Source organism: Ambystoma mexicanum, chromosome 6p (genome assembly GCF_040938575.1).
Source record: "Ambystoma mexicanum isolate Mex_15411 chromosome 6p, UKY_AmexF1_1, whole genome shotgun sequence".
In the NCBI taxonomy this organism is placed as follows: domain Eukaryota; kingdom Metazoa; phylum Chordata; class Amphibia; order Caudata; family Ambystomatidae; genus Ambystoma; species Ambystoma mexicanum.
The window spans coordinates 932,773,455-932,798,147 of record NC_090935.1 but is presented as its reverse complement, the minus strand read 5'-3'; positions in this window follow the sequence as shown (position 1 = coordinate 932,798,147).

The following is a 24,693-nucleotide window of genomic DNA, read 5'->3' as shown; positions in this document are numbered from 1 at the left end:
TGGAGAGGGTGGGTGCATTTACATGACCTGTACCCCTGATGAATATGCAAGAAGGAGTGAAAGGCTGAGATCTGTGTGCAGGGCGTGGATGCCAATAAAGGGAACACCAGCTTGGGATGAAGCTGTAATGGAGGCAGAAGAACATAGGCACACTAACAACTAAGGTTATTTGTTACTTTAGGAGTAACAAAAGGGGGGAATGTAAAGGAGGAAGTGTCCATATGCCCCCCTGTACATTCCGCATGCAATAAGTCTATTTACTCATCCCATCATGGGGAGACGTCCCCTTGCCTTTCGCTGACGACAGCAGAAGTAAGCCATTGGATGACACACTTAGAGTACATTTATGCCACCCCAGACTCCATTTTTGTACTAGGCTGCATAATGATCTCTAAAACGGCTCTCTCCCCCTTCACCCAGCACCGCACATATCAGCCCTGACAGCCCCCACCACCTACTCCCCTGTATGCAGTGCACCAATCCTGTTCTCGCGGAAGCCCAGGTGCAAATTGTTGCAAGTTAAAAACTGTATTCTTTCTCTTCCACTTAGCTCACTGCCCTGTGTGTGACTGGGGCGAATCTTTCCTTGTGTATCCATTTGTTTCCACAAACCTGCACCTGCCCCTCCAACTCCCACCTTTACTAATTATTTCCTGCACAACCCTGCATTCTGGTGTAAGTTTTATGTGTTACTTATACAGAGCATCTCAAATAATACTGTGTAGGTTAGATTAGTTAGAATCATCACACACTGCAGACTCAGCCTGACCTCCACCACACCCAGATGAGCCTAGCCGACCCAGTGCTGCTAGGAGCAACAGCTCTGCACTGACCAATGAAGTCGCACCACTCCCATATGGACTATACAGTATTGTCACAATGTACCAATGGGTTCATACTATTCATCCCTTATTTTATTTGTCACTGATTACCAAATGTGTGTACAAAGATATGTTGTTTCTTTATTGTTAGCAGAGCGCTCTCAGAGCAGCAGAGTCCTCTGCGTGCATCATTTTACTAAACCTTTACATAACTTGCAATCTTTCTCCTGGTCTCAATCCCTACTGGGGTGTGTCCTTTTATTCTGAGTTTGGGTTTTGTATTTTGGGGAATGACTACCTTTACCAAAAAGATCACCAATGAGACCACCCATTTTAACATTTCTTGGAAACTTGATATAAAATTCATCAACAGGTTAAGGCTTAAAGATATATGCCGCCAAATAGGGTTGTCATCCTTTCAGCATTTTAATTACACACTTTCCGTGTCCTCATAAGATAACGATAGAGTTGAAGTAGCATTTGCAAATTGTGGAAAAGTTATTTTTTTCCAAAGGAGGAGAATGAGGAACTTGGAACTCTAAATTCAATGTTCTATGCTCCAATGCAAAATGCAGGTTCTCACGCCTCACAATGTACACAGAAAGTACACAGTAAAAGTTACACAGAATGTACACAGAAAAAGCCTCATTGTATGAAGGATTCTCATTCTCTTCAACATTTGTCATATGTTGTATAAGTTCTAAATGTGACTGTGTAAAAATAGATGATGTAGGCACGGCCCACTATTCCCTCAATAACATAAACAATGCAATACGTTTACCTTCTGACACCTGCAGAGACGAGGAATGTCTCCTATGCTGGTTGTAGTGATGTCTGAATTTCTTGTGAATATCATACATCTAGCGTGATGTTGCATATTTCCAGTACACTTTCCGGTTTCCATGTTAACAGACACCAAGAGGAGCTTCTCAATACAGAAGAATTCCCAATAATAAAAAAAAACCTGCACTCAACCCAGAAGAGACTGTGATGATGCATCCCCAAAACTTTGCCATCAATGCATTGCACAGCAAAGTCTCGTAGCTCAGTGAGAACAGGATCTGCAAATGTTTCTCCCCAGTAGGTCACTGTCCCTGGGACAGATGGAGGATTAACAAGTTTGTGTGCCTCAATATCATGTCTGGATTATTTAGAATGTAGACAACCCTAATTATAATTGTTATGTCACTAAGAGATGATCCACACCAGCACCGCCAGGCAATTTAGACGGGGGAGATTCCTATATTACCAGAAGGCCTCAATGAAGGTTATCGAAAAAACCTCGAACCAAGTATCATTTTTTTGAGGGGCCATCAGCAAGACTGAAAAGAAAGACGAGCTTTATAATGGCGCTCAGGAGGTAAGCAGTGAGCATAGAGTGGAACATTATGGTAGAGAGAGAGTCATCAGCCAGGGACCACAGTGCCCGAACAGTATGTATGAGCAGTAGCAGTGCACTCAAGAGCATGCACTTATTTTAAAGGAGTACACAGATAAATAAATAACAACACTCATCATAGCCAGGCAATTGAAAAAGTGCACCTGTTTGCAACAGTTAGGCAGCAGTCACCATTCCCCACAAAAGCAGTTTATCTGTCAAAGATAGAAAAGAAAAGAAAAATGGCAGTGGAGAGGACAGGGATTTATTCTTTGATTAATGCATTTTTTATTTTGTTCATTTTTGATATTTATATAGTGTGCCAAACCCAGAGGTATCTGGGCACTTGTGCTTAAGATGATGGTTACAGTAGTTGCTTTAAGTTAGTTGCAGAAATGGTTACTCGCGTTACAAAGTGCAAGTGCATAGAACAAGTCTTTTTAGTATGCAAAGGACATCTCCGTGGGTTACATGGTAAGTATAGGTAGATAGATTACAAAGTGAAATCCGGTGAAGCGCAATATGGTCAGGCCATAACAACTGTGACGCGGCTTGCATTGTGGGGGGCTACAGCAGACCAGCAGGTAATATAATGCAAGGGTCAAATCAAGGTGGGTTACATTGTAGGATCAGATAGGAGAGCAGCATAGGCTGCTTCATCAAGTAGGTGGGTGGCAATACGGGTGGGCCAGCAGCTGGGACACACCTCACGTAATGGGGTAAAGTAGATGAACAGACATCATAGATGGAACATTGCAAGTATGCCTACTCAAGCAAGTGCAGTATACATAAACAATCATTTTGAGGGCAACTTCAATACCGTTTGCAAAATCAGAGTCTAGGTAAGCAAGGAGTGGCAACACAATTCCGTAATACAGGTAGTTACGAATTACATTTTAAGGTAGATGGGAGGACGTGACTAAGCAGCCCCAATCTACTCGCACACGGCCGCTTAAACATCAGGCGTGTGAGGGACTAAACATCAGGCGTGTGAGGGACTGGCAGCCACAAATACGCAGCCGTTTAAGTGAGGCACGAGCAGAAAAAAGAATACATGAAAACCTTGGCGAGGAGGGTAAGCAGGCGAAGTGTTGGACGTTAGTGCATCGTAATGTTACGTGGGATTTCAGATAGATGGTGATTAGGGGTATGATCATAATAATAACAAGATCATAATAATTAAATTAAAAAAAAGTTTACACAGTTGTTCGCCAGGGGTGCATGGGGAACGGGGAAGGTCGTTACTTTCCAATTAGCTGTTGAAGTTTGATACGCTGCTCTTCCAGGTCCCCAGATCTTGCGTATAATCGAAAGCTCTAACCATACTGTTGCAGGTAGAGGCTGGACCCCACGCATTGTTTGTTTGTTTGTTTGTTTATTTATTTTGTATAGCGCTCCTGACCCAGAGGTATATGGGCGCTTAAGCATCAGGTTACAGGCATAGGTAAGAACATTTGTACATTTGTGCAGCATATGTATAGTTACAAAAGCAGTTATGAAAGCAGTTATAGTAGAATTAGTAACATCGTAGCGGATACATACATACATACAGTGCTAGTTATTTGTTGAGTAACCAGGTGATGATCTTAGTTCTGAAAGGTTGAAATGTAGGGGTAGATTTGATGTCCAATGGAATAGTGTTCCATAATTGTGAGGCTAGAACTGGGAAGCTGGATCCACCGGCTCTTTTAAGGGAGTATTTGGGCACTGTCAGTTGTAGTGTATTAGAGGATCTGGTGGTTCTAATATTCTGTCTTAAGGTGAATTTATCGGTTAAATAAGGTGGGGCCAGGTGGTTAAGAGATTTGTAGGTGAGACAGATAGTTTTTAGGTCTATTTTTTGTTGGATGGAGAGCCATTTGCATGTGATTCCTGTGGCTGAGATATGTTCTCTTCTGGGAATATTAAGGGCGGCACGGAGTGCATTGTTTTGTAGAACCTGCAGTTTATTGACAACCGTTTTATTGGCACCTACATACAGGCTGTTGCAATAATCCAGTTTGGATTGTATAAGTGCTCTGGCTAGAATAAGGCAATTGTTGGGGGATATCAAAGGTCTGCAGGCTCTGATTAGTTTCCCAGTGTAAGCAGTGGCTGAGGCGGTCATATTAATTTGTTTGGCGAAGTTGGTGTTAGTGTCGAGATAGAAACCAAGAGTTTTTACACTTTTGGCAGTGGGAATGGCGTTGCCGTCAATGATGAAGCTAGAGTAGCTAGGGCTGAGATTCCGGATAGTGTTGGGTGAGCCGACAAGGAGCAGTTCAGTCTTGTCATCGTTCAGGCAGAGGCCATGTGTGGCCATCCATGCCTGAATGATGGAAAAGACTTCACCGATCCTGTTGGCGTCCGCGTTGTAGTTGCCTGATAAAGTGAGGAGTATCTGGGTGTCATCTGCGTAGTTGGTGTAGGTGACACCCAGATGGTCCAGTTTATCGAATAGGGGCTTTGTAAATATATTATACAAAGTGGGTGAAACACAAGATCCTTGTGGGACACCGCAGGTAATGGGAATAGGGTCGGCTGCTGCTATGGGTGAGAAGACTCGCATGGTCCTGTTGTCCAGGAAGGATTGGATCCATGTGACCGCCGAGTAATGGCATCTTCCTTCATGGATTTGATAGGTCGTGAAAGATGGATCTCTCTTCTGTGATGCAGTTTTTAATCTGATACCCAGCCTTATACGTCACCGTCTTGTGTTAAGACGAAGCTAGAGGGATGTGCCATACTACTGAGCATAACACGAGTGAAATGAAGAACGTCATTTGAAGTAGATTTTACCGTGGACATATTTACTAGTTATTCAGCTGAGTATCTTCAGCGCAATGTTTCGGATCTGTCAGCAATAAACCGCTTACAATGAAGAGCTACACTCTTGCTTTTAATACTGAGGCACTCAATTATTTAAAAGTGCCATCCTTCTGTGTTTCATCCACACTGAAAAACATCACTCTGCGTGTTTGTTTTCCTCTTAGAAGGCTAGAAAAGTGGGCTAGATATATAATTCATTAGGCCCTTGAGTAATGCGTGCCTCAGCAGGACTGCCCTAATTTCGGCGAGAATTAAGTTTGTCACAAGTGACCCGGATTCAGAGTACGAGCGCAAGAGTATTGGATACGCTGCCTATTTAATCTGCGTCAAATCTCTCTGCAGCGGGATGGAGTACGTCATTGAGAAATGGATGGGGTGGGAACGACAAAAATGCAGTTATTCATTCATTTTAACAATTGGTAATTGCTTGTTTGGGGTAGCTTTATGGTCATTAAAACATGTTACGTGTGGTTGGAAAGCTAGTTAAACCCGCACCAATGATATCTCCATTTGACCTGAATTTGCAGCATTGAAGCTCGACATGCTGATGCAGCTCTTGAGACTTCAGTGATCCATAGTTTTGGTGCCATTACATTGGCTAATCAGAACAGCAATCATGACAGTGCTTACAACGATCGGGAGGAATCCACGTAAAACGCTTCATGTAAACCTGATATTTTCATTACAACATATAGGTCCTTAGTACAGCCTTGCTGGATTGTTTGCCTCAAATACCATTGGTGGTAGTTATTATAACCCCATTACAGCTTTGCCACTGCCAAAGTATCAACAGTAGAGGTACTTCAGGAACACCAGTGGACCTTTACAAGGGTCCTTACTGAGGGTTTAGGGCCATTACAGACCAGCTAATCCCTGGCCCCTGTTCTGGCCATTGACACCATTAGCTCCGGAAGAAGCAAGGTTCATAGTGTCAGGAAGAAAAAACAAGGGAGGAAAGTGGAGCAGAGACACACATCAATGGCAGTGGACAGGACCCGTTAAGAGACTTCGGAGCTAATAACGGTACCGCAAATTGCGGTACCATTATTAGCTACTTCCCCATTCCCATTGAGCCTTATGGGGGCTGAAATGGGAATGGGGAATGGTTTTTTCAATGGGGATTTACCGGTCTCTCCAAGGTTGGAATGGACCGGTAAGTCCACATTGAACCAACCTGGAGGTGGTACCGCCATGGTAGGCAGCCATGGAGCTATTTGCTCCATGGCTACCACCTTACTCGGAATGAGGCCCATAGTCCCTTCTCTCTTTCCATGGTGGTGTGTCGCAATTAAGGAGTGGACGTGCTAGGGACAGAAGTGTTCCGAGCACGTCCGCTTCCGAAAAAAGACCAAAAATAAGTTATGTCAGGGGGTGGCCAAGGAAATCTGTGGATTGGGAGAAGGGTGGCAGATTGAAGGGATCACTTACCTTGTTCTCTATTGGGGAAGTTGGCAATCTCCAGCCACAAGGAGGCTTGGGGTGGGGGTATTACCATGTGGTAATCCCCTGTTCCGAGCCTTCTCATTGGCTGATAGGCTGCCAGACACCCCAAACCCCCCCGAGTACTGAAACTCAATATACTATGAATGATAACAATATATAACAGTCTGCTGCTATCCCCCTGCTATACACAAATCTCTGGTGCACTTAATGGCCGGTGAGACGATGTATCTATGTGTCAAATGAAGGGTTTTGAGGCTAAGAGAGTGCCACCACACAACAATGCAACTCTTGGCTGGTGGCATCTGGGGCCACTAACAGAGGTGCCTGAGTGTATACCATTTGGTCTCTAAAATCATTATTTCTGCCCCATTTGTAGGGTCTTGTTTTTGCATAGCATATGAATGTAATCACTTATAAGGACTCTTCTGTGTGCAGTTAAATCACAGTGAGATTAAATAGTTTTCCCAGGATCACATACTTCAACTAAACAGTGAACCAGGGATATTAACCCACTCTGAAATATAAGTACTGGAACACACACCTTTCAAGCTTTACTTTGTACACATATTTAAGTTTTGGATTTCAAGGCTTAGAAAAATACTGTTTGATATATAGCTTATTTGCAAAATACACTAATTGTAGCATCTTGACAACATGTAAATCGTTGAAGAAATAAGTTAAGCTAAATGACTATCATTGTAGGTTTACTTTTTATCTCCCGAAAGGAAAACTTAAAGTCCTAGACTTCAAGATAATAAACGCCTGAAACATCATTTATTTAACGCACTTGCAGACACACACCAAAAGAAGTGTAACACACACTGAAATAAACTAAGCTAGATATGGAGATAGGAATGTGGTTGAGGAACTTTTTGGAGATATCAACCTGTGAATCTCCGCGCCCTAATTCATTTATAAGTTCAAAAAGGTGTTGCATCGGTGAACGGAGACATAGAGGTCCTCTACTCCGTGTGAAGATAAGGAAAAACTTTCTTCCACACAAACTCAATGCACCACATTAATCATTCAGTAAGGCTCAAGTTCTGTGTTCTTAGATTCTTTAATGTTGGCCCTTTGTGATTACACGTGTTTCAGCCCGTTCATGTGCATTTTTAAAATCAGGGCATATCTTTGTGGATTGACACATTGTGAAGTCAAATGAATATAAGTACAGTGTGACATGAAAAGCATGCCACCAGAAATGATATACAATACCTCACATCAATGTTCATAGTGTAAAATGAAGACGAAGCAAAAACAAAAGAAAACATTTTTTTTGGTTTGAAACGACGTGCCATATGAGGTTGAGATACATAAATGTTTGAACAAGTGACATACAAAAAGAACATATAATAGAGTAGAGAAAAGCAGAAAGAAAAGATAGTACAAAAACACAGACATGCAGGATGGTGGATCGAGTGGGATTGTTAGGGTTATTTTGAAAAATAAAGACACCATCATAGAAAAATAAAAATGGGAGAAGTCCAATAAGTACGTTGTCGCATTTGATTTGGCACATATATGCTTTTTAGAATGGCAATTGTAACTTTCCGTTGTTGGACAATAATTGCATTCCATCTTTATATCCAAATTATTTGACACCTTCTTGAATACATAAAAAAAAACATATTGTGGTTGTTTTGCCATTATGCATGCGTGGGTATTTCTCAACATGTTCATATAAAGTGAAACTTAGTCAACTGCTGATCAGTGGCGGCTGCTATATTAGGGCGGCAGGGCGCCGCCCCCCCAAAAAGAAGAAAAGAAGAAAAAAGCAGAGCAAGATTCAGAAGAACAACAATACTGTGGCAGCCGGCCCCCGACGCCTATGGTTCATATGGGCGTCGGGCCAGCTGCCACAGCGGGGCACGTCCCGTTTTACACTAATTTTTACAATAGTAGAGTGCGTTTAGCTCGTAGCTCCATGCACCCTAAGTAAGGCCCTTTCATTTGTAGGCTGCAGGGCGCTTGAGGGGTGGCCCCGCCAGCATAAAATGTGCACAAACAGCGCAGTGAACATTCCCCCCCCCAGCTACAGTAATGTCATTGACTGTTTTCCAGCCAATGACGAACCTTGCACTGGCTGGCAAACAGCCAATGACATTACTGTATCTATGCAGGTGGCGCAGGGTGTGTACGTGCACCTGCACCACCTTCACACTTCTCTTTCTCTGCCCGAGCGACGACGAGCGAGGACCGGACCTGACCCCTGCTCGGAAGACGACCAGAGACAGCTTGGGCCCTGCCTTGCCTGCTGCGGTAAGTAAAGTTAGTACCCGACCTACCCACTGTTTTGGCCGGCCGCGTGTGGTTTGGGCCCCTCGGTATCCCCTTGTTCTCGGCTCTGGCACGGTGCCCCCTTGTCCTCCTATTTTTGGGCCTAGTCAGGCAGGCCGTAGCTTCTTGTCAGGCGAGCGCCGTGGATTTTTTGTGTTTCTGTCTGCTTTCCTGCGGAGTCCCCTGAGATTAATGTGCTTGTTTGCAGGGTGCCTCGTGCCTCAGGCACTGCACTGCATTACATGCTAAAACGGGTACCTGATACATTTCCTCGGATTGTTTCCGCTGCCTGCTGCATTGACCGGCTCGCAGTGTGTCCAGTGCTTACTGTCCTTCAGTGCGCTATGATGGCTGCAATGTGCCTTACACAGGATTGTACTCTTCTGCAGTGCATGCAGAGCTTGGTGCATTTCGCTGTATTGCTACGGTTGCCTGATGAGCTCCACTGGATTGTTTTCTACGCAATGTGCACTTCCTTGTAGTGAGTGTCGTGACGGCTGAACTTTCTTGCAGTTTTTTCAGTGCCTGGCCTGCTTCATTGGATTAAGGTGGGTGGTTTATATATATTGGCCTGTAAGAATGTCATTTTATTTTCCCTTGTTCCCTCCCTTGCCGTGAAGCGCTTTGAAACAATTCTGTATAGACGCTATATAAATAAACTATCATATCATACATATTGGAATCTTGTGTTTGGCATCAGATGTATCCCAGTATTGTATTGAGTGCGTTATGTTCTTTATTGGACTTTGTTCACTGCCTCGTGTGCTCCCTGCACAATGTCCAGTGCCTAATGCACTTCACTGCAGTGCGACTGGTGCCTGGTGCATTACTTTGCACTGTTTTGTTTGTCTTCTGCACTTCCCTCAGTGTGTCCATTGTTAAATGTCCTTCACTGCAGTGTGATGAGTGCATAATGCAGTGCACAGGATTGTTTTCTGTATATTGTGCACTGCCCTTCAGTGTGTTGAGCCCCCGATGCACTCAGCTGTGCATTCAGCGGGCTGGGCTTGCTGATGTGATCTGCAGGTTCGAACCCCAACATGGTCGACCCAGCCTTTCATCTTCCCGAGGTGGATAAAATGAGTACCAATTTCGATTAGGTAGTAATAATAATTGTAGATAAAACAAATATGTGTAAAGTGCTTTGGATAAAAGCGCTATGTAACTGTCAAGTTATTATTATTGTTATTGTTGCCTAATGAACTCCACTGGATTTATGTTCTGTGCATTGCAAACTTCCTTGCAGTGAGTTTCATGACAGTTGCACTTCCACGACGTGTGTTCAGTGTCGGGCCGGCTTCACTGGATTGAGTTAAGTGCATTATGTTCACTATCTGATGCACTTTACTGCAGCGTATGCAGTGCATACACTCTACCAGATAATGTTTCGTGGCAGCTGTACTTCTTTGTGGGTTGCTCATTGCCTGATCTCCTTGACTCCAGTGTGTTCAGTGCCTGTTGTATGTCACTGGTTGTATGCAACTGGAGTGTGTTTAGTGCTTGGTGTATTTAACTGGATTATTTCAGCGCCTATTAACTCCACTGCAGATGCTCAATAGGTATTGCGCCCCCCCTCGACCCCGCACAATGGATTCTGTCCAGTGGCTGATGTACTTAATTGGATTGCACTCAGTGCCTGTTGTACTTGGAGTGTGTTCAGTGTCTGATGTGCTTCACTGAATTGTGTTCATTGGCCGGCATTGCTCCTTGAAGTATGTCTGGTATATAATGTATATTGAAGCAGTGTGAACAATGTCTGATGCACCCGAGTGTGTTCAGTGGCTGATGTTCTCCAAGGGAGTGTGTTATGTACTTGATGTACTCTAATTGAGTGAGTTTGGTGCTTGATGTACTCTGATGTAGTGTGTTCTGGACCCAATGTTTTTTGCCGGATTGCGTTCAGTTCCTGATGTAATTTATTGGATTGTGGCACTGCCTGGTGTATGCTAAAGAAGCACGTGGCACGCTTCAACCACCTTGATGGATTATCTTCAGAATCCATGTGCTTCACTGAGCTGCTGTCTTAAGGCCTTTAAGTGCTTCATTTTGTAATCCTCAAGGTTCTGTTTTTTTCTTTAGGTTTTCTTCAGCACCTGATATGCTTTCATGGGTTGTCTTCAATACCTGTTGTCCTTTATTGTGTTGTCTTCAACTAAATTTGCAGTTATTTTGTTGGTTACCTTGAATTCTTTGTTTCAATGGCCTTACATATGTTAGGATTTTGTGTAAGCTTGCAGTGATCTATTTGACAGAACAATGAGAAATGTGAAGTATGTTTTGAAGTTATGGTTGTTGGTTGATAATAAAGCACTCAACATTATAAACTTAGTAAACTATTTCTGTTGCATTTTTCTCCATGCAATATGTATGTGCTAATTCTGAGACCTGTGCATTCCACGTGTTGCAACTTTCAGCAACTGAAGCAATGGCAACTCAGCGAGGCGGACAGCCATTAGAGGTAGGACAAATGTCGCATTAATTAAGTGGTTAAAAACGAAAGTAATATATTAGCTTAGTTTCCCCCTTTCAGAAAATGCCTAAAATCCCACCTTAGTAAGAGGATGAACGCATGTGAATGCCAGTAACAGCATGACAAACATATGTTTCCATCATTACTGACTATATAATGAATTTCTTTATGCATACACAATAGTACCAGCTATTCTCAATAGAAGCTGCTGTAAAATACACCATCACACCTGCACACGTAAGAATAGTGTACCACCATTAATATTTAAAACCAAATGCTTTTTTCATATTTCAGTGGGTTTTTGGACAGTAAATTGCACATTTTGTGTCCATTTTTCAAAAAATTTGGGGGGGTGGGCTCTCGCGCTACGCGCGCTCGCTACTAAAATCGCCCTGGAAAATTCACGCCCCACCAGCTTTCAAACTCACCAGCCGCCACTGCTGCTGATTTCAGTTCCTCTAGTTGATTGCTAACATTCCCCAATGCATGGATGTTGTAATTACAAAGTATTGTTCACATATATTGTTAGAATATTACCAGATGTAATAAAATTGCTCTATATGGTTGTCAACCTCTTATCCGTATTTGCAGTAAGTAATTCTCTGTCCGTGATTCCAAGAAAGTGAACGCCATCATGGGTTAAATCCCACCTAAAGTATAACAACAAATCTACATTGAGTGATTTGCTCATGTCCCTGTGCACAATGTTAAAAATCAATATTATTCCTAACTAATGAGTGTTCAATTGAAATCCCCTTGTTGCTATCCACTATGTGTTTAATGTTAATATCTCTCTATGTTATTGAAAAGGGCGAGCGTAGTAGCATCTGCTGGGTTATGTTAAACACAGTGAGCCAGGTGGACCAGCTAAGGTCCGCGCATCTAGATATTATTGGTTGTTCCTCGTGGTGGGTCCATCACGAGCCGACCCTAGGGCGTACCTGCAAGTTCTATGTTCTTTCGCATCTCGTGTCAGTTGTCAAGGATGACGCCAGGTGCCCCTGTTCATGTATAAAGCCGTTCCTATGGAAACTGAGTAGTCCTACCTTAGTTTCGTACGCTCAGAGTGGCGCAGCAGCCATGTTTTGGGGAATACATCATTATACAGACAATATTCCGTGATTGGGTTCGTTATTAACCAGCAACTTTAATATGCGTTTCTTTTTGACTAATGAAAACATTTTATTACTACAATTAGTCTGTGTTTGAAAACGTGTTAAAAGTCAAATTGTACGTGAAGTGAGTGAGGCATGAATAAATGCCGTGATTAGAGTCTGGTGGTGCATACACATCCACTGTTAGGTTATCAAAAAGGCAGCAGCCATATGACCCTGACCTTGTAGAGGGGCAGAAATGTAGAAAGAAGATAGCAGCCGGGAGAGGACTGCCCCTTTTACTTACCGGTTATCTTCATTACTCCCATTCTGTCCCTTCTTCGTCACAGTACTTGCCCCACCTCCAGCACAGAAATAATATTTTCCTGTAAGGTATAAGCCTTCACCTTGCCCACAATCCCTCAGTTACCAATACACCCTAAGCTAGATCATGGGACTGTCCACACCGAGAAAGACTATGAATGAACATAATGAAGATATCCAGTAAGTAATCAGGGCATTACCTCCATGTCCCTTTTCCTCGTCCAAGTACTTACCTGTGAAATATTGCTGCTGCATCCTGACACATCTTTATTACCAGACCAAGATACTCAGACCTTGCCAACTGAAAACACCCCTACCCCAAAGAGACCACCCCAGTAGTTATCTATGTTCAACCTATACTGCCAAATGAACATTTTCTGATCTGCCCAAGTTGCTGTCCTACATACCTTCCACAAGAAAAACCCCTGTGCTTCTGCCCAGGAGGCAGCCATTCCCGTGGTGGAATGACCCTGCACCTGTTCATGAATGGGCAACTCAGTAGCCACATAGGCCATGGAAATAACAGGTCATATCCAGTGACTGATGGACAGCACTAAAGCATTTAAGCCTGTTTCAGCGGAATCAATAGTCACCAAGAGACTGTCAATGTTCCTAAAACCTTTGATTCTACAGAAGTACTCCAGGACTGCCTTCCTCATATTGAATGCCACACCTCTTCCTCTGACATTTGTGGGTCTTCAAAGAAAGCAGGGAGAACCACATCTTGAGCATTGTGAAACTTGGATAACAATTTAGAAAGAAACTTAGAATCACATCGTAGCAACACTAATTCCAGAAGAAATCAAAGAAAAGGAGGACTACACAGAAGAGCCTCGATTTCCCCCAGCCTTCAGGATCATGTAATAGAAATTAGAACATGTCTTGATATCAACGAGATCAAAGGACTCAAAGGGAGGACCTTGGAGTAATGTCAGGTCCAAAAGGAGATCCCAGGGAGGTAACCCCGTATCAGGGGGAGTTGAAAAGCATGTCCGACTTTTTAAGTCTCATTCTACCAAGGCTTCACCTTTGATTTGATTTTTACCTTCTAAGCCTTAGAGTCTTACTGGAAGCCCATTGGCTCAAAGTGTAGACACTGACAACCCCTTAACAAGCCCATCATAAAGGAATTTTAGTACAGAGGGCGTACCACAGAGAAGTGCAAAAATGTATGATCCCTCAACCCACATGTGCCCAAAGCTTTCCATAGGATTTCAAAGCCAATGGCTGTTAGAGAGGAAGAGAGTATTCGCTACCTGATTTGAGATGTCCTTCTATTTTAGCCCACCCCTTTCAATTGCCAGGCTGCCCATTGAATTCCTGGAACCACAAAACTTTGATCTGCTTGTAGAGTGAAGGCCATTTCAGGATCCTCTAGACTTCCTGAGACTCTAGATCCACAAAATAAGGGAACCACTCCGTACGAGACCAAGAGGGGACTACCAGAAATACGATTGTTCAGCATCGTCTGATCTTTTGTATAACCGTGGCTGTCAGAGGTATTGGAGAAAAGGCATAGAGAAGCCCTTGAGGATTTGCAGATTCAGTGGATTGACATCCCAAGCACCCATCATCTGGAACGTGTAGCAGAAATGATGGAGTTCTGCTGAGGAAGTTGAGGCAAAAAAAATCCAATATTGGGGATGCAAATCTGTGACAGATCTCTGTAAACACGCTTCCAATAATCCAAACCAACCAGGATAAGGGAGCAAACCAAGTTGCATGAAGAAACCAGCTTTATTAATCAATTCAACTGGTAGAAGGTCCACAGACATTCTCAATTATTTCCTGGTAGCTCAGGGGTTATAAACTAGAAAAACCTCAGTGTCATATTCATAACAAAACATCGTTCACAAGTTGCCATTGGTTGTTAAAATAAATCACCATATATTTCTATACATTGCTTCTTCTAATTGGATAATCATTATCTTTGAGCCTGCCCAGGGTCCCACACGCTATGCAAGATGTTGTGTTCCGGTCATCATTATGATCACATTGCAGACATTGTTACAATACTGGTGCCTGTTACTGATGTAGCCCTGAGTGTTACACTTATCCATAACAGTCCAATTAACTTTTGTTGGGAAAGGAGAGATCAAAATGTTGCCTTGGCCAAAGAACTATCAAACTCACTCCCATCTCCTTTTTCAACGTCAGGCCCCAATCTCCCAAACCGTTTGCTCAACTTTGAATAGGTTGTCCTGTACTCCCTTCTGATAAATAATGCTGCTTGCAGGTGTTTGATTTAATTGGATCAAGATATGTATAGCGTGTTCATTGTAGTGTGAGGCTAGTGTATGGGACTGTTTGCCTTCAATGTATTCAACCTATTAATGTGTTCTTCATACGTGCGCTCAACTGCTTTCACTGTTGGAGGTGCTGTGGGTGTATCTTGTTATTGTGTTATTGTCAACGTAACTGCGTGCACCTGCTTGTGTATTTTTGGCTGCCAGCAACAAAAAAAAAAAACTTAATTGTTGCTTATCTAAAGCTGGAACCATGGCAAAGGTTGATTTGTGCAGTTTCAGCAATGCTCCCTTTCTCTCAGCCTTGGCATTTGCACTTTTCTGAACATTATCGTGGACCAAAAGGATCCCTCTTAAGCTATTCACACTGCGATGCTGTGCCTTTTAACCATGTTCTGTGCAGGGTCTTGCAAAGGAGAAAATTGAGCTTCTCTTTCCATTCATAATGCTGTTGAATATATGCATATACCCTACCTAACTGTGCATACCACCATTTGCTATGTTCACTCTCTTAATATTCAGCAACCTAGCCCTTCCTATAATAAGACAAAGTGGCTCCCTACAGTGTGGCAAAACAAACTTTTTCCTACTTGTGTTACATTCTACATAGCAGTGGTATACCAAAATGACACCATATTCTAGTTTTCTTATTGTGTATGTTTGTTGTCATTTGTGAACATGCAGGGTGGGGTGGCCTTGCGCAGCACTGGTCTTATCTACACCATCACATTCTCCCTATGGTCAATCTGTTGGCCAAAGTTCCTTTATCTTCCAGTTTATCATACTTATCTTTAGAGATTCAAGCTCTACAGACCCCCTCAATCTATGTCCTCTTTTTACAAACTCTCCTGGTCCACAGGTCATATATCAGCAATCACCATCACTCTCACAATCTACCCAGCCTTGTGTGTAGTTCTCAGGTTCAAAAGGGGCCATAAACTAAGTTTCAGGTGCTCCAATAGATCTCTCTATCGGAACCGTCCTAATTTCATCCGGGACAAATAGTGCATCAGTCTGTGTATCAGAGTGTACCGGGCCAGCAGTAGCTTCTATAGTAGCAATAGTAAGACACAACATGTTACATTCTGCCTTCCCCTTTTTCACTACTTTACAATATTCCAAATATTATGTGCAAAATGCACATACTTACTAATAGTATAAACAAAAGAGACACCACTAGGTCAAATATTTTACCAAACCAGTGAGGCAGCCATGAGAACATCCAATGATACCATTCTTTATCTACTACTTTCATACTCTCCTTCTCCATATGCATGTGCAGGATGTGCACGGCAGATATAGCTTCTGTTAAACTGCCATTCAGTTTGTTGTTTGCAGGATGCAAGCGATACAACTGTGTTACTGAACAGCCTGTTGCTTTACGGTATTGCACTATTCTGACTGCGGAATCTCGTGAGAAATAATTCTTTCTCTTACTCCTTCGACCCTCCCTCTTATTGGGCACATCCATTACTGTGGGATGTTCACTGATAGGCACAATGTGACTCTTGGACACTACAAGCGCTGATGAGTGCAGGGTAGTGAGAGAGCAAATACTGTTGCACCATGGTGGGTGGTGCATGTAGGCTCGTATGCCACAAGAACAATACTCATCCATCAATACTGCGATGTGCAATCGCATACCTGCCAAAAACCATAATTAGTTTGCATCCTGTATTATTACCCATATGTACATTGCCATTATTTCTAAAGCATAACGACAGGGTCATCATTCTTTGTATATGCATGGACGCTATGTTGACATCATGCCATGTGCACAAATTAGCAAACTGTCTCCAATAAGCAAGGCATTTACTGTTCAGAAATGCAACCATTTCTTCTTCGTGCCCAACCATTATTTCTGCAAGACATCCCATTATTCCATCCATCCAACCTGGTTTTGCAAATTCCTTCCCCATTATTTGGAGCTGAGGCCTGGTCCAGCACCATGGCAGCACCATGGCAGCACAGCTCCAATAGTATAAGTGCATGTTTTAAGTTCATGTCATTGATAAGTAACCTCACCTCTATGTGGCTATCTGGGTGTGTGAATGTTTGAAAAACTTAGATGGTTGGGTTAAGGGTTACAGATTGAACTCTTTTGAAGGAATGATATATCTGTTTTTGTTGGAATCTATTTTTGATGCCTGCTCTCCTGAGCTGAGACAGCATTTGGCCGACTCTAAAGAGATTGATCCCAATAAGCTAGCAAAAGCTGCTGACTTGTGGGTTGCCAAGGATTCTGGGCCACTCATAAAAAGGATGAGGGGAATCAGCAAAAGAAAGATGACAAAGAGAATTCTAAAACCTCCAATCCAAAAGAGGGCCACAAACAGAAAAAGGGTAAGCCACATGGGAAATCAGGTCAGTCTAGTGAATCATCTCGTGCCAAACCAGAGGGAGGTCAACAGAAACCCCCATTTGTCAAAACATTTGGAAAGTGGCTATGGGGGCCACATTTGCCATGGCTATGAAACATCAAACCCACCGGCCCCTACTAGATGACAGTTTGTGCGCAAATATGTGTGAGAACATAGCCAGAATTAACCAATTCTGGTTCAGATATAAAAAACTATGTGGGTCATTCAGTTGACAGAACACACCAGGAGAATATGGAGACATGGGGAATATGACCAGATCGCCCGTACAACTAGACTGGTCCAAGACAGAAAACACACCATCCATATGGGAGACAAAGTTACGACAACTTGTATGGCATTGATTTATTTATTTATGTATTTATGTATTTATTTATGTATTTATTTATTTATTTATTTATTTATAGAGCGCTTTACACCAAGGCGCTGTACAGTGGAACAACATAATACAAGATAACAACAACAAAATAACAGTGGGAGCAAAATTACATCATGAATCATTTGACAAAACAGTGCAAAGAGCAATTAACTGAAGGGGGTGAAGGGGAGTGGGATTAGGTGTGGGGGGTTGGAGATGAGTATGTAGAAATAATATTGCGTAATAAAGGAGGACATCAGTAGTGTTGCCTGAACAATGACGAATCATACAATGTAGGTAGCGACAAAGTGATAGAAATAGAGGTACAGATGAAACTACCTCCCAAAACTGTTAGCATGGCCCGAAATATGAAGTTTAAATATATCCAGGTACCTACCGAGTTATAGATCCGGGTGACATTACCTCCTACACCCGTCATCCATGACCCACCAACACAGTTAGTTAATCAGATGATTAAGATGTCATTCCGCAAAGAGATCAAAACGTGTGAAAACCATTGTTTAAAACAATTTTAATGCATTTGAGTGCCCACGAATATAAATAGTAGCGCAACTCGAGATGGCGAGTCTAGGAAGACTACATCACCCCTAATCCACTGTAGTACCCGTGAACGGAAGCAGCAGGGCCATTCAAGATGGCCATAAATCTAAGACCACATGACCAACAAGATTAGCACTTGATCCGGCAAGCATATTTAAACTACATTACCCAGAAAGCTGGGGAACAAGTAACGATGTGTAGTAAAACAGCCAACAGCGTACGTATTGAGCAGGCTGCAGCGGTTGTGTAAGCTCTGAGAAAACCAGGCACGAAGTTGCAGAGAGTCTATTTCCCCCCCACACACCCCCCCTGGACTGTGCAGCACATTAAGTTTGTCCTGAAGAAGATGGTCGATAACCACTAACACACCATCGAAACCGGTCGACCTGACCTGTTTTGGCTCCACCACAACTTTTTACGATATCCCCAAGACCAACAGGGGATACCACACGAAATTACACTCAAAACCCAGAAAGCATGGGTTTTGAGCACATCCCATAGTCAGTCGGACTGTGCGTTTTTAGAAAAACTTGATAACGTTTGATGTACATTTTTGGGCAACCACCCATCTGCAAAAGAACTCTTGAGTCACCAAGGTGAATAAATCATAAGGAAATCCCGATGCCTCCATTTTTTGCACTTGTCATCACCAGCCCGTTAGGCTTTGACCAAAAGATTTAATCCCTCTCTCGTACTTTTTTCTTAACATCGCTGGTTGCCCCACCCTTGTCCCCCTTTCTCCCTCTTGACAGGCTGTTGGTTACCTTGCCACTCACGCTAGCAAGATTACCACAGACACATAGTGGAACTCAGTCACCCCCCTCCCCTGCAGACAGGCACTAGATCCATCACCGCCTGTGGTTAGACTACCCACTAGATACAACCCCCACCCCTCGGTTCCCCACCGGTGGGGTCCTGGTGTCTCAACAGAGGGCCAGATTAGCTTCCTATCCTTTGTCCAATGAGTAGGACCACCTCCTAAACACCGCTATCATTTGTTCCGCCCAGCCTTGCAAACCGACAAACTTTTTCCCCAGTGAACCGTTCTTTGTGTACCAGTATGTTCCTACGGTTTGGGAAGGCAGTTGCCACCCCGGCTCTTTGAGCCTTAATTGACCCTGTTGTTTTTTCCTAGTAAAACACAAGATTTGATGTTGTTGCAATTTAAGGACTATCAAAATAACATCCCAAATACACATCAACACCTAGAGTGGAGATAATGTGATGACAGAGATATGCATCTGAAGTAGGAACCACACATCAGAAATGTAAACAGGGTCATGTGGCACCAACGTTCGAAACGCGTGACATATATATATATATATATATATATATATATATATATATATATATATATATAAATTGTAGCAGCCATTTTAGGAACTGTTTATATAAAACAGTTCCTAAAATGGCTGCTACAATTTGATACCAAGATGTACTAAGGAGAGAGGGTACTAAAACGCTGCAACAGGTAAGAAAAAATCTGGGCAGATTAAGCGTGAATCAATACACGCAGAATGCATTGGATAATATTACATCTCTAGAGAGGGTTAGGGGGTCAACGAATATTGCCCCCAGATCCTCCCCAGCTCTGGGATCCATGAGAGAACATCTTGAGACCAAGCACGAATATGGATGATAACTTTAGAATGCCAAGATAATACTTAAATTGGACAATTACTAATTGAGATGGGTGTGAATAAAACATTCTCCCATGATACCATTCATTTTCTAGGCTATCCCATTCATAAGAAATGAGATGACCACAGAGAGGGAAGTAATACATCCTGTATAGTGACCTAGAGAGAAGATTGCTTAGAAGATCACATGAAATGGAAGAGGTAATTGAGAATGGGTAAGAACTAATTGTAGAACATAAAATCAGACTGGTTACTTGCCAAATGAATACACATTAAAACTTGGACTATTGACTATTGAGGTTGTATTCTGACAATATTCCATGTAACAATCAGAGCAGACTGCACGAGAAGAGAACGCGCTAAGTACATAAAGAAGACCACTAAGGAATTACAATGTTACTACCTGTCAATACGTAAATGCGAAAGTAGATCCGAGAAAGACACTGATGGTGTCCCCTTATGTATATTCCCTTTTAGGATATTTGGAAGAAAAACAAGAAGTCCATTAGAGAAAACATGAGACGCTCTCCCTAGTCCAGAAAACGGAGACCAAGACAAGGAACAAGAAAATGTTCTTTTTCATTTTCATATTCAATACAATATGATGAGTTAATTTCATAGTATATGTCCTGAAGAAAGCGGAAAGGGTCTTGTAGTTATATATATAGCGCTTTATAATATTTATAGTGCTTTAGAATATATAGCGCTTCACTAAATGTGATGGCATTTTGTTGCCAGCAATAATGTGGCACACAGATATAGTCATTTTCATGTTGCTAGTATAACATGTGAATATGTGGCTGGTGGCATGCAAGGTACAGGATGCGTAATGCAGCAAAAGTTCAATGTGAAACTGCAGAGAGTAAAAGTGCACCCATTTTTTTTTCTTTTGAATAACTCTTGCATAGAAGACTACATTATTTATATAACTGACTGACTTAATTAACAATTACTAATCACTAATGCTAACTCCTTAACATTATAATGTAGTCCCTTGAACAAAATGAGGTGAGAATACATATTTTGAAATGCGTTTTTTCAAACGTGCACTGGCATTTTTTTCTCTCTCTTCTGTGTTCAGTTTGCAGAAAGCAGAAAGTATGCATAGCAGGAAACGGAAAAATATGCAGTTATTATAATCAGAATGCTCTCATTGTTTGGGACATGAGAGTGGTGACAGAATACATTTTCTGGTAATATGATTGGAAGAAAGTGTCTGCAGATATGTAACATCACATGTGGGGTGGCTCTGAGTTTTTGTAATGGAAAAATGACAGAGGGAAGTTTAGTTCATGCTGACTGGGCTTTGAAGAAAGAAGTGCCTGGTCACTTAGCGCTGGCTGGCGGAAAATTTTGTTCTCGCAGCGCATTTAAAGCATCCAAGATTACAGGAGAGGCTCGTTGGCTGGGACTGCTCTTCTGTGGGGAGCAAGGACAAGGTCGTGTGGGAGAGATTCAAACAAATATCTTTGGTAAGCAGATGCAGTTTAAGTGAGGTCACTTTATCTATGCAATGTAACCAATATATAAAAACAGATTTTTTAGAGTTTTTTTATTGCATTGATGTTGACACGGGTGAGATTCATTTTCTTTGGTAATACATTTGTCAATTTGCCCGTGCAGATAGAATAATAAAAAGAATAAGGAGTGATAAAATAGGTGTGTGTGTGTACTCTTTGCATGTTATTTGGAGGGGATCTAATATAATATATAGATTACTGGAGGTCTATGAGTCAGTAATGATGCCTACGGGCGCATAGATCACTGGTGTAGATAAGCCCATGATACCGGCCAAAGGCTGTAGGTGGCACTCTATATAAAAGTGTTGGGGTTCCTTGTGTGTGTAGGTCCAAGGCTCTCTATAGATCACTAGGAGGTATTCTCATAGAAAGGAAGGTTTTGTTTATGATGGGGTTATGATGTAAGGAAGGAAATTATGCTCACCACTAAATACCACAAACAAACTATTACCACAAAATACTACAAGTAATACATATAACTATATTCTCCAACATAATATCACAAAGTATGGTCACTAGAATGATATGAGGCCAAACCCAGTCTAAATACAAGGATAAGTTATCACCAACTACTGCTCATATATTGGCAGTAAGAAAAATACTGCCAAACTCCAAATTTACACAAAATATCCTACAATTCTGTATCCGCTGAAACCATTGACAACATTAAGGTTCAGGGCAATGACCTGATCCCCGAGACATACAATATCTTTTGTGAGCTTGACTAAATTGCATCACCTTTTAGATAAGTGTAAATATAAATAGACACTAAGCAATCCAGAAGCAGGATTGTGTTTTAACACTTGTTTAGTGAAAAATTGAGTGAATTGTACATCAATAAGACACACATATTGGAAGCGATAAAAATAAAAATGGAAAGAATCGATTTCCAAATAGTTTGCACTAATTTTAGTGTCTAGCGAAAGTAGTGAGAGAGGACAGGGTGAGCTTCTTGTCTATCCCTCACATTAGACTGGAATTACAGCAGCACTTTCTAGGGTAGAACATCACATGGTAGGACAGTAAAATCCTCTTTATAGGGACTTTTAGTCATTTTTAGGAACTTTAGTAGCAGGAATGACTTTTCTAATAAAGTGGTTCTGTCTATATTGTGTTATATTGTAATGGGTTGAGACAGACCAAGCTAACCCTGTGACTTAAGTTAATACCAAATCTTGCTATGACATAATGAAAGTCATAGGAAAATGCTACAATCTAAGAGTAAATATGCTACTGCATTAGACAAAGAAGTTTCACTTCTCATGTATTTAACAACCGATCATTTTTCCCAGCAAATAAAAATGACCTCGTTTTTTCCACAGAAAATCCCAAAATTATATATCCAACCAGTGCAGTGCTCAGCACAACCATTGGAAGAGAACTGTGAAGTACAGGTGAGAGGGCTACCAATATGCCTACAGGAATCTTTTTTAAAAGGGATCAGCAAATGTAACCTAATTTGTCCTTGCATGAGGCATGCATTAGCTCTGAAGAGGAAATCACAGAGTTAGCTGTGTCCACTACTAACTTAAGTGCTACACATGCCTCTACATTCTGTTGGGGAACCCTTCAGAAGAGTCAGTGGAAACCTTCAGAGGGAGAGATTTTAAAAGAGATAACTCAGATGTTGGGGCGTTGCATACTTATAACTGTGAGCCCTCTGCTTGCCCTGACTCTTCGATTTTGGGGGGCAGCTTAATATCAACCTTACACCTCCTTCTTCAAGCACTTGTGCAGCTATATGACAACATCACCTTGGAAGTAAGGTCTCACTCGATAGTGCTGAGGGACATTAAGGACATGTTAAACAACCTAAAAATATGTTATACCCACTTAGCGCACGCCAGATGATTAATAATTAAGTGGTCATTCGATCAGGAGCTCCCTCTGTCATGATTCCTATCCCTGATCCCCTCAGTTGCAACAGCCCCCTGGCAACAGTCAGGTTACAGCCCCCCACAGTGACTGCAAGGGTCCAAAAGGCCCATAAACAGCAGACATGAAGACAGTCCTGGAGCCTTTGGCGCCAGGCTCATTATCCAGCATAAGGCAAGCCCATCCTTGGCCTGAATCCAACATGGAGGCACTTCCTGTAGCTCAGTTCCAAGACTGAAGCATGCAGACTAGTCTTTTGGGTGTGGTCGAATCTTCAGGTGTGGCTGGCTATAAAAGCCACACCCAAACTGGAATTCACGCTTCGCGTTATTCTGGACTCCTGCAGCGTAATGCTCACCTTGTCCAGCTCCAGCTCATCTGCTTCTCCCGGTGACCTGATTCTACAGCAACACTCCTGGATTCCACTGACACCTGCAAGAAAAAGGACAACGTTATTCAAGAACGCTTACCTGTGAGTAGCGGCTCCAACTTCCATCTGCTCATCAGTCCGCGCTCGGTGGTTCACCCGTCTCCGGAGCACTCCGCAACCTGCAAGAACAAGAACAGCATTAGCGTGGAACTTTTAACTGTGAGTAACAGCCTCATCCTCCATTCGCACTGGGTGGCTTCGCCATCTCCAGAGTGCTCAGCGACCTGCAAGATAAAAGACAACATTAGCAGCAGGATTGAAATCACGCTACGCTAAGCTGCAACGGTGACAGAAAGACACGCAAAACCCATTAATCACTTAACTGCGCACCCAGCCACCGAATGACCTGCATTCCGGAAGGTCAGCGCACATGCTCCTTAATGAAGGAGAGAAAGGAATACAGGTTACCAAACAGGCCTATGTTGCGCAGTGCCGTGCTTTGCGCTAAAATACTTACCTCAGCCTTAATCATCCAGCGTTACGGCTCCACAACAGCAACAATTACTGTGAAGGGCAGAAAGAGCCAAGAAAGGGAAAAAAAAAACTCCGAAAAGCACAGGGAATGAAGACTAAGGGCCTCATTACACGGTAGGCGGTAAGGGTTAACGGTCACCGGTAATGGTACCAGTGACTGTTAACCCTTACCGCCTTACTACGAAGTCCCTTAGCGGGTTGGTGCTTTAACGCCTGCTTTTAGCAGGTGTTAAAAACCAACCCGCTAAGGGACCTTGGTGCTAATTACAGCACAGCAAATTTGCGGTACCGTAATTAGCACCTTCCCCATTCCCATTATGCCCTATGGGGCAAAAATAGGAATGGGGAAGGGCAATGGTGGAAGGGGGAATTACTGCCCCGCCAACCTTGGAATAGGGCGGTAATTCCCCTTTCCACCAACCCGGTGCCGGTATTTTACCGGCATGGACCAAGGTGCTATTAGCACCTTGGTCCACCGCCTACCGTGTAATGAGGCCCTAAAAGACACTTACCTGTGCACTCTAAATAAGTCGGTGTCTCAGCTGGACTGGACCCGAGGCTCTGGCAGAAGACCAGTGAAGTAACTAGGCCTTCAG